Source organism: Oncorhynchus kisutch, linkage group LG15 (genome assembly GCF_002021735.2).
Source record: "Oncorhynchus kisutch isolate 150728-3 linkage group LG15, Okis_V2, whole genome shotgun sequence".
Lineage (NCBI taxonomy): Eukaryota > Metazoa > Chordata > Actinopteri > Salmoniformes > Salmonidae > Oncorhynchus > Oncorhynchus kisutch.
The window spans coordinates 80,933,122-80,941,964 of NC_034188.2; the positions used below are offsets into that span (position 1 = coordinate 80,933,122).

The 8,843-nt window shown below is 43.3% G+C and overlaps 1 pseudogene; it reads right to left on the bottom strand.

Annotated features, from left to right (window-relative positions):
• Nucleotides 1-8,843, bottom strand: part of LOC116353717 (caseinolytic peptidase B protein homolog) — a 79,352-nt pseudogene that overhangs the window by 25,750 nt on the left and 44,759 nt on the right.

The window sequence follows — 8,843 nt, forward strand, 5'->3', positions numbered from 1 at the left end:
AGAGAGAGAGACACAGAGAGAGAGACACAGAGAGAGGTAAAGAGAGAGAGAGAGAGACACAGAGAGGTAAAGAGAGAGAAACAGAGAGAGAGAGAGAAACAAACAAAGAGAGAGGTAAAGAGAGAGACAGAGAGAGAGACACAGAGAGGTAAAGAGAGAGAGAGAGAGAGACAGAGAGAGTGGTAGAATAGGTCACCTCTGTTCTGCTCCATCCCCTGTGACGGGGTTAAAGAGAGGAGAGAACATGAGGAAATAGAGAGAGAAGGGAGATAGAGAAAAATGTATCAAATCAAATCAACTCTCTGGTTCCCTTCAAGTCACCATTAGCAGCCGTGTGTGTGTGGTGTCTCTCTGGTTCCCTTCAAGTCACCATTAGCAGCCGTGTGTGTGTGTGTCTGACTACCTGACTGTCCTGAGGCTGGGAAGAGAGCGCAAACCCTCTTTACTGTCTGTCTGTCTCTGTGTGTGTGTGTGTGTGTGTGTGTGTGTCTCTGTCTGTGTGTGTGTGTCTCTCTGTGTGTGTGTGCGTCTCTGTCTGTGTGTGTGTGTGTGTGTGTGTGCGTGTGTGTCTCTCTGTCTGTTACAGTGCTGAGAACCCTGACATTGCGATGAATAGATTCCCTATTTACCAGCATCAATAACAGTAGTGGCGTAATGGTTGTCGGCCTTTACACTCGTATCAGATACAGGTTGAATATGACAGATGGTGGCCTAAAGTGATAAGATAAGAGCCTAAAGTGAAACATAGTATCTGACCAGTAACAAGTTCTACATGACGTCAGAACTCAGGCTCTGCACTTCACAGCTCAGTGAGGTGTTTGACGGACAGCAGTTCTGAACTTCAGCACCTTGCGTGACAACAAGTTGTCCCCATTCGTCTGGCTGATTGGGAAACATTTGCAAATGTTTTGTTGTCTGAGTGAAGGGAAATGCTGTTAAATTAAGGTGACTCAATGTACATTGAAAGATGAGCCGTTGAGGATTATAATACGTGCCGCTTTGATGTCCTATAAGCCAAACACCCACGAGTCCAAATGTGCACTTTACAATTCCAAATCTGACTACTGTGATGTAGAGTGAGGAGAACAGAACCAGACAGTTTGTGCCCCGGTCCGCTCAGCAGAAACGATGGCGTTGTGAAAGCCGAACACTGTAAGATGTTATTTTGTGTTGGCACTAGAACAAACTGTCAGATCATGACATCATCAAGAGCCCACCTGACCCACATTTTGATTTATAAATGTACCGGTTATGGATTCCTTAAACAACAACATTAGAGAGATAGGGGCTAGGGGAAGTGCCTATGGCCTAGGGGCTAGGGGAAGTGCCTAGGGGCTAGGGGAAGTGGCTAGGGGAAGTGCCTAGGAGCTAGGGGAAGTGCCTACGGCCTAGGGGAAGTGCCTACGGCCTAGGGGAAGTGCCTAGGGGCTAGGGGAAGTGCCTAGGGGCTACGGGCTAGGGGAAGTGCCTAGGGGCTACGGGAAGTGCCTAGGGGCTACGGGCTAGGGGAAGTGCCTAGGGGCTACGGGCTAGGGGAAGTGCCTAGGGGCTAGGGGAAGTGCCTAGGGGCTAGGGGCTAGGGGAAGTGGCTAGGGGAAGTGCTTACGGCCTAGGGGCTAGGGGAAGTGCCTACGGCCTAGGGGAAGTGCCTAGGGGCTAGGGGAAGTGCCTACGGCCTAGGGGAAGTGCATAGGGGCTAAGGGGTTCGATTTAGGGTTGTGCATACGACTGCCTTGTCTTTAAACACACCAACACTAGTTCTGCGTAACCCCTTTTAACCTCCACTAGCCTGGAACAGCCTTTACACCCCTCAGAGCCAATCATATCGCTCATTTCCCTGTCACTCCCCACTGGGGGTGTCTTTGTGTGTGTGTCTCCCAGTGGGGGGTGCAGATGTTTCCTGGGTGGAAGTTCGATCTCGTGCCGAGGAGGCTGGCCGTTAGTTATAGCGTTAGTTATAGCCAATCATAGCGTAGTGTATTGTGTGTGTGTGTGATACCTTGCCCTCCCACTCCAGCAGTAGTGTGTGTAACTCTCCCTCCTTGGCGTAGGCTCTGGCTGTGTGTCCTAAGGCATTGGTCTGCAGGGGGTTGGCACCTGCACACAGAGAGAGAGAGAGAGAGAGAGAGACAGAGAGAGGTTAGGGGGGTCAAAGGTTAGGGGTCAGACTGCAGCATTTGGACCGCTCAACAGGGTAGAAAGAGGGGTCATATATGTGATGCCTAAAATGCACACTCTGACCCCTCTACACACACATCCCTGCCTACTGCACCATCTCCTCAAACACAGCAGGTATTATATAATCACACAGCAGGTATTATATAAACACACAGCAGGTATTAACACACAGCAGGTATTATATTAACACACAGCAGGTATTATATTAACACACAGCAGGTTATTATATAAACACACAGCAGGTATTATATAATCACACAGCAGGTATTATATTAACACACAGCAGGTATTATATTAACACACAGCAGGTATTATATTAACACACAGCAGGTATTATATTAACACACAGCAGGTATTAACACACAGCAGGTATTATATTAACACACAGCAGGTATTATATTAACACAGCAGGTATTATATAAACACACAGCAGGTATTATATAAACACACAGCAGGTATTATATTAACACACAGCAGGTATTAACACACAGCAGGTATTATATTAACACACAGCAGGTATTATATTAACACACATCAGGTATTATCACAGTACCCCTATATTACAGTAGGTTTTCACCCCTATACTACAGTAGGTTACTACCCCTATATTACAGTAGGTTACTACCCCTATATTACAGTAGGTTACTACCCCTATATTACAGTAGGTTACTACCCCTATATTACAGTAGGTTACTACCCCTATATTACAGTAGGTTATCACCCCTCTATTACAGTAGGTTACTACCCCTATATTACAGTAGGTTACTACCCCTATATTATAGTAGGTTACTATATTACAGTAGGTTATTACCCCTATATCACAGTAGGTTATTACCCTTATATCATAGTAGGTTACTATATCACAGTAGGTTACTACCCCTATATCACAGTAGGTTACTACCCCTATATCACAGTAGGTTATTACCCCTATATCATAGTAGGTTACTATATCACAGTAGGTTACTACCCCTATATCACAGTAGGTTACTACCCCTATATCACAGTAGGTTATTACCCCTATATCATAGTAGGTTACTATATCACAGTAGGTTACTACCCCTATATCACAGTAGGTTACTACCCCTATATCACAGTAGGTTACTCCCTCTATATCACAGTAGGTTATTACCCCTATATCATAGTAGGTTACTATATCACAGTAGGTTACTACCCCTATATCACAGTAGGTTACTACCCCTATATCACAGTAGGTTACTACCCCTATATCACAGTAGGTTACTCCCTCTATATCACAGTAGGTTACTACCCCTATATCACAGTAGATTATTACCCCTATATTACAGTAGGTTCCTACACCTATATTACAGTAGGTTACTACCCCTATATCACAGTAGGTTACTATATTACAGTAGGTTATTACCCCTATATCACAGTAGGTTATTACCCCTATATCACAGTAGGTTATTACCCCTATATCACAGTAGGTTATTACCCCTATATCATAGTAGGTTACTATATTACAGTAGGTTATTACCCCTATATCACAGTAGGTTATTACCCCTATATCACAGTAGGTTACTACCCCCTATATTACAGTAGGTTATTACCCCTATATCACAGTAGGTTACTACCCCTATATCACAGTAGGTTACTACCCCTATATCACAGTAGGTTATTACCCCTATATTATAGTAGGTTACTACCCCTATATTATAGTAGGTTACTACCCCTATATCACAGTAGGTTACTACCCCTATATCACAGTAGGTTATTACCCCTATATTATAGTAGGTTATTACCCCTATATCACAGTAGGTTACTACCCCTATATTATAGTAGGTTACTACCCCTATATTATAGTAGGTTACTACCCCTATATCACAGTAGGTTATTACCCCTATATTATAGTAGGTTACTACCCCTATATTACAGTAGGTTTCTACCCCTATATTATAGTAGGTTACTATATTACAGTAGGTTACTACCCCTATATCACAGTAGGTTATTACCCCTATATTATAGTAGGTTACTACCCCTATATTACAGTAGGTTACTACCCCTATATTATAGTAGGTTACTATATCACAGTAGGTTATTACCCCTATATTATAGTAGGTTACTATATCACAGTTGGTTATTACCCCTATATTATAGTAGGTTATTACCCCTATATCACAGTAGGTTATTACCCCTATATTATAGTAGGTTATTGCCCCTATATTATAGTAGGTTATTACCCCTATATTACAGTAGGTTACTATATCACAGTAGGTTACTATATCACAGTAGGTTATTACCCCTATTACACAGTAGGTTACTACCCCTATATTACAGTAGGTTATTACCCCTATATTATAGTAGGTTATTACCCCTATATCACAGTAGGTTACTATATCACAGTAGGTTATTACCCCTATATCACAGTAGGTTATTACCCCTATATCATAGTAGGTTATTACCCCTATATTATAGTAGGTTATTACCCCAATATTATAGTAGGTTATTACCCCTATATCACAGTAGTTTACTACCCCTATATTACAGCAGGTTACTATATTACAGTAGGTTATTACCCCTATATCACAGTAGGTTATTACCCCTATATTACAGTAGGTTACTACCCCTATATTACAGTAGGTTATTACCCCTATATTACAGTAGGTTACTACCCCTATATTACAGTAGGTTATTACCCCTATATCACAGTAGGTTATTACCCCTATATCACAGTAGGTTACTATATCACAGTAGGTTATTACCCCTATATCACAGTAGGTTATTACCCCTATATTATAGTAGGTTATTACCCCTATATTATTGTAGGTTATTACCCCTATATTATAGTAGGTTATTACCCCTATATCACAGTAGTTTACTACCCCTATATTACAGTAGGTTACTATATTACAGTAGGTTATTACCCCTATATCACAGTAGGTTATTACCCCTATATTACAGTAGGTTACTACCCCTATATTACAGTAGGTTATTACCCCTATATTACAGTAGGTTACTACCCCTATATTACAGTAGGTTATTACCACTATATCACAGTAGGTTACTAACCCTATATTACAATAGGTTACAAAAAAAAAAAATCGCTGAAGTTGGAGACTTTTATCTCCCTCACCAACTTCAAACATCAGCTATCTGAGCAGCTAACCGATCGCTGCAGCTGTACATAGTCTATTGGTAAATAGCCCACCCTTTTTCACCTACCTCATCCCCATACTGTTTTTATTTATTTACTTTTCTGCTCTTTTGCACACCAATATCTCTACCTGTACATGACCATCTGATCATTCATCACTCCAGTGTTAATCTGCAAAATTGTAATTATTGCCTACCTCCTCATGCCTTTTGCACACATTGTATATAGACTCCCCCTTTGGTTTCTATTGTGTTATTGACTTGTTAATTGTTTACTCCATGTGTAACTCTTTGTTGTCTGCTTACACTGCTATGCTTTATCTTGGCCAGGTCGCAGTTGCAAATGAGAACTTGTTCTCAACTAGCCTACCTGGTTAAATAAAGGTGTTCTCAACTAGCCTACCTGGTTAAATAAAGGTGTTCTCAACTAGCCTACCTGGTTAAATAAAGGTGTTCTCAACTAGCCTACCTGGTTAAATAAAGGTGAAATAAAAAATAAAAATTAAAAAATTAAAAAATATCACAGTAGGTTACTACCCCTATATTACAGTAGGTTACTACCCCTATATTACAGTAGGTTACTATATTACAGTAGGTTACTACCCCTATATTACAGTAGGTTACTACCCCTATATCACAGTAGGTTACTACCCCTATATTACAGTAGGTTACTACCCCTATATCACAGTAGGTTACTATATTACAGTAGGTTACTACCCCTATATTACAGTAGGTTACTACCCCTATATTACAGTAGGTTACTACCCCTATATTACAGTAGGTTACTACCCCTATATCACAGTAGGTTACTACCCCTATATTACAGTAGGTTACTACCCCTATATCACAGTAGGTTACTACCCCTATATTACAGTAGGTTACTACCCCTATATTACAGTAGGTTACTACCCCTATATTACAGTAGGTTACTACCCCTATATTACAGTAGGTTACTACCCCTATATTACAGTAGGTTACTACCCCTATATTACAGTAGGTTACTACCCCTATATCACAGTAGGTTACTACCCCTATATCACAGTAGGTTACTACCCCTATATCACAGTAGGTTACTACCCCTACATTACAGTAGGTTACTACCCCTATATTACAGTAGGTTACTACCCCTATATTACAGTAGGTTACTACCCCTATATTACAGTAGGTTACTATATTACAGTAGGTTACTACCCCTATATTACAGTAGGTTACTACCCCTATATTACAGTAGGTTACTATATTACAGTAGGTTACTACCCCTATATCACAGTAGGTTACTACCCCTATATTACAGTAGGTTACTACCCCTATATTACAGTAGGTTACTACCCCTATATTACAGTAGGTTACTACCCCTATATTACAGTAGGTTACTACCCCTATATTACAGTAGGTTACTACCCCTATATTACAGTAGGTTACTACCCCTATATCACAGTAGGTTACTACCCCTATATCACAGTAGGTTACTACCCCTATATTACAGTAGGTTACTACCCCTATATTACAGTAGGTTACTACCCCTATATCACAGTAGGTTACTACCCCTATATTATAGTAGGTTACTACCCCTATATTACAGTAGATTACTACCCCTATATTACAGTAGGTTACTACCCCTATATCACAGTAGGTTACTACCCCTATATTATAGTAGGTTACTACCCCTATATTACAGTAGGTTACTACCCCTATATTATAGTAGGTTACTACCCCTATATCACAGTAGGTTACTACCCCTATATTATAGTAGGTTACTACCCCTATATTACAGTAGGTTATCACCCCTCTATTACAGTAGGTTACTACCCCTATATTACAGTAGGTTACTACCCCTATATTACAGTAGGTTACTATATCACAGTAGGTTATTATCCCTATACTACACACACACACTAAAGGGCTGAGGTAACCTCAGGAGAGACAGCACGTGTTACAGTGTGTGTGTCAGTGATTGAATGTGTGTGTGAGTCAATGATTGAGAATGTGTGTGTGTGAGTGTAGATGTCAGTGAGTCAATAATTGAGAATGTGCGTGTGAGAGTGTGTGTCGGGGATTGAGAGTGTTTAAAATGGCAGTGCGGGGTGCCGGTGGTGTTGTCTGTAAGGGTGGTTAGCATTGCCTTATGCCCTGACCTGCACTCTTAACTCAGTGTCTCACACACACACACACCTCTGTAGCGATGCCGCATGGTGTGTTTTGCGATGCTGTGTGTGTGTGTGTGTGTGTGTGTATGGTCGTAGTGTTGCTGTGAGCGAAGACCAGTGAGAGTAATCGCCATGGTGATTATTGATAAAAACCTAAACACCTGCCCTGCTCCCAAACCAATGATCCAAACCCCAAACATAAAGGACAAAAGCAATATACCAGCTGACACACACCCACACACACTCACAGCTCCCCTCACCTGCCTCACACACACACTCTGTCCCCCCGTTCTGTTTCCAACATAATAAATAGCATCATTTAGGCCTTTAATATCAGCCCAACCCTCTGGGCCAAGGATCAACCCTAACGACCACTAATCCTCAGAGAGAGAGAGATAGAGGGGGGAGAGAGAGAAAGAGGGGGAGATGGGATAGAGCGAGGGGAGATGGGGGAGAGAGAGAGAGAGAGAGAGGGGTGAGAGAGAAAGAAGGGGAGAGAGGGGTAGAGAGAAAGAGGGGAGAAAGGGGGGAGAGAGAAAGAAGGGTAGAGAGGGGGGAGAGAGAGAAAGAGGGGAGAGTAGGGGGAGAGAAATATGGGGGAGAGAGAAAGAGGGGGAGATGGGATAGAGCGAGGGGAGATGGGGGAGAGAGAGGGGGAGATGGGATAGAGCGAGGGGAGATGGGGGAGAGAGAGAGAGAGGGGTGAGAGAGAAAGAGGGGGAGAATGGGGGAGAGAGAGAGAGGGGTGAGAGAGAAAGAAGGGGAGAGAAAGAGGGGAGAGAGAAAGAGGGGAGAGAGAAAGAGGGGAGAGTGGGGGGAGAGAAAGGGGAGAGAGAAAGAGGGGAGAGTGGGGGGAAAGAGGGGGTAGAGAGAAAGAGGGGAGAGTGGGGGGAGAGAGAGGGGGGAGAGAGGGTAGAGACAGAAAGAGGGGAGAGTGGGGGGAAAGAGAGTGGGGGGAAAGAGGGGGTAGAGAGAAAAATAGGGGAGTGGGGGGAGAGAGAAAGAGGGGAGAGTGGGGGGAGAGAGAAAGCAGGGGAGAGAGAGGGGAGAGAGGGGAGAGAGAAAGAAGGGGAGAGAGGGGGAGAGAGAAAGGAGGGGAGACCGGGGGGAGAGAAGAGAGGGCAGGAGGGACGAGAGAGGGGGTAGAGAAAGAGGGGAGACGGGGGAGAGTGGGGGGAGAGAGAGAGGGGGGGAGAGAGAAAGAGGGGGAAGATGGGAATAGAGCGAGGGGAGATGGGGGAGAGAGAGAGAGGGGTGAGAGAGAAAGAAGGGGAGAGAAGGGGGTATAGAGAAGAGGGGAGAAAAGGGGGGGGAAGAGAGAAAGAAGGGGAAGAGAAGAGAGAGAGGGGTGAGAGAGAAAAGAAGAGGGGACGAGAGGGGGTAGAGAGAAGAGGGGAGAGTAGGGGG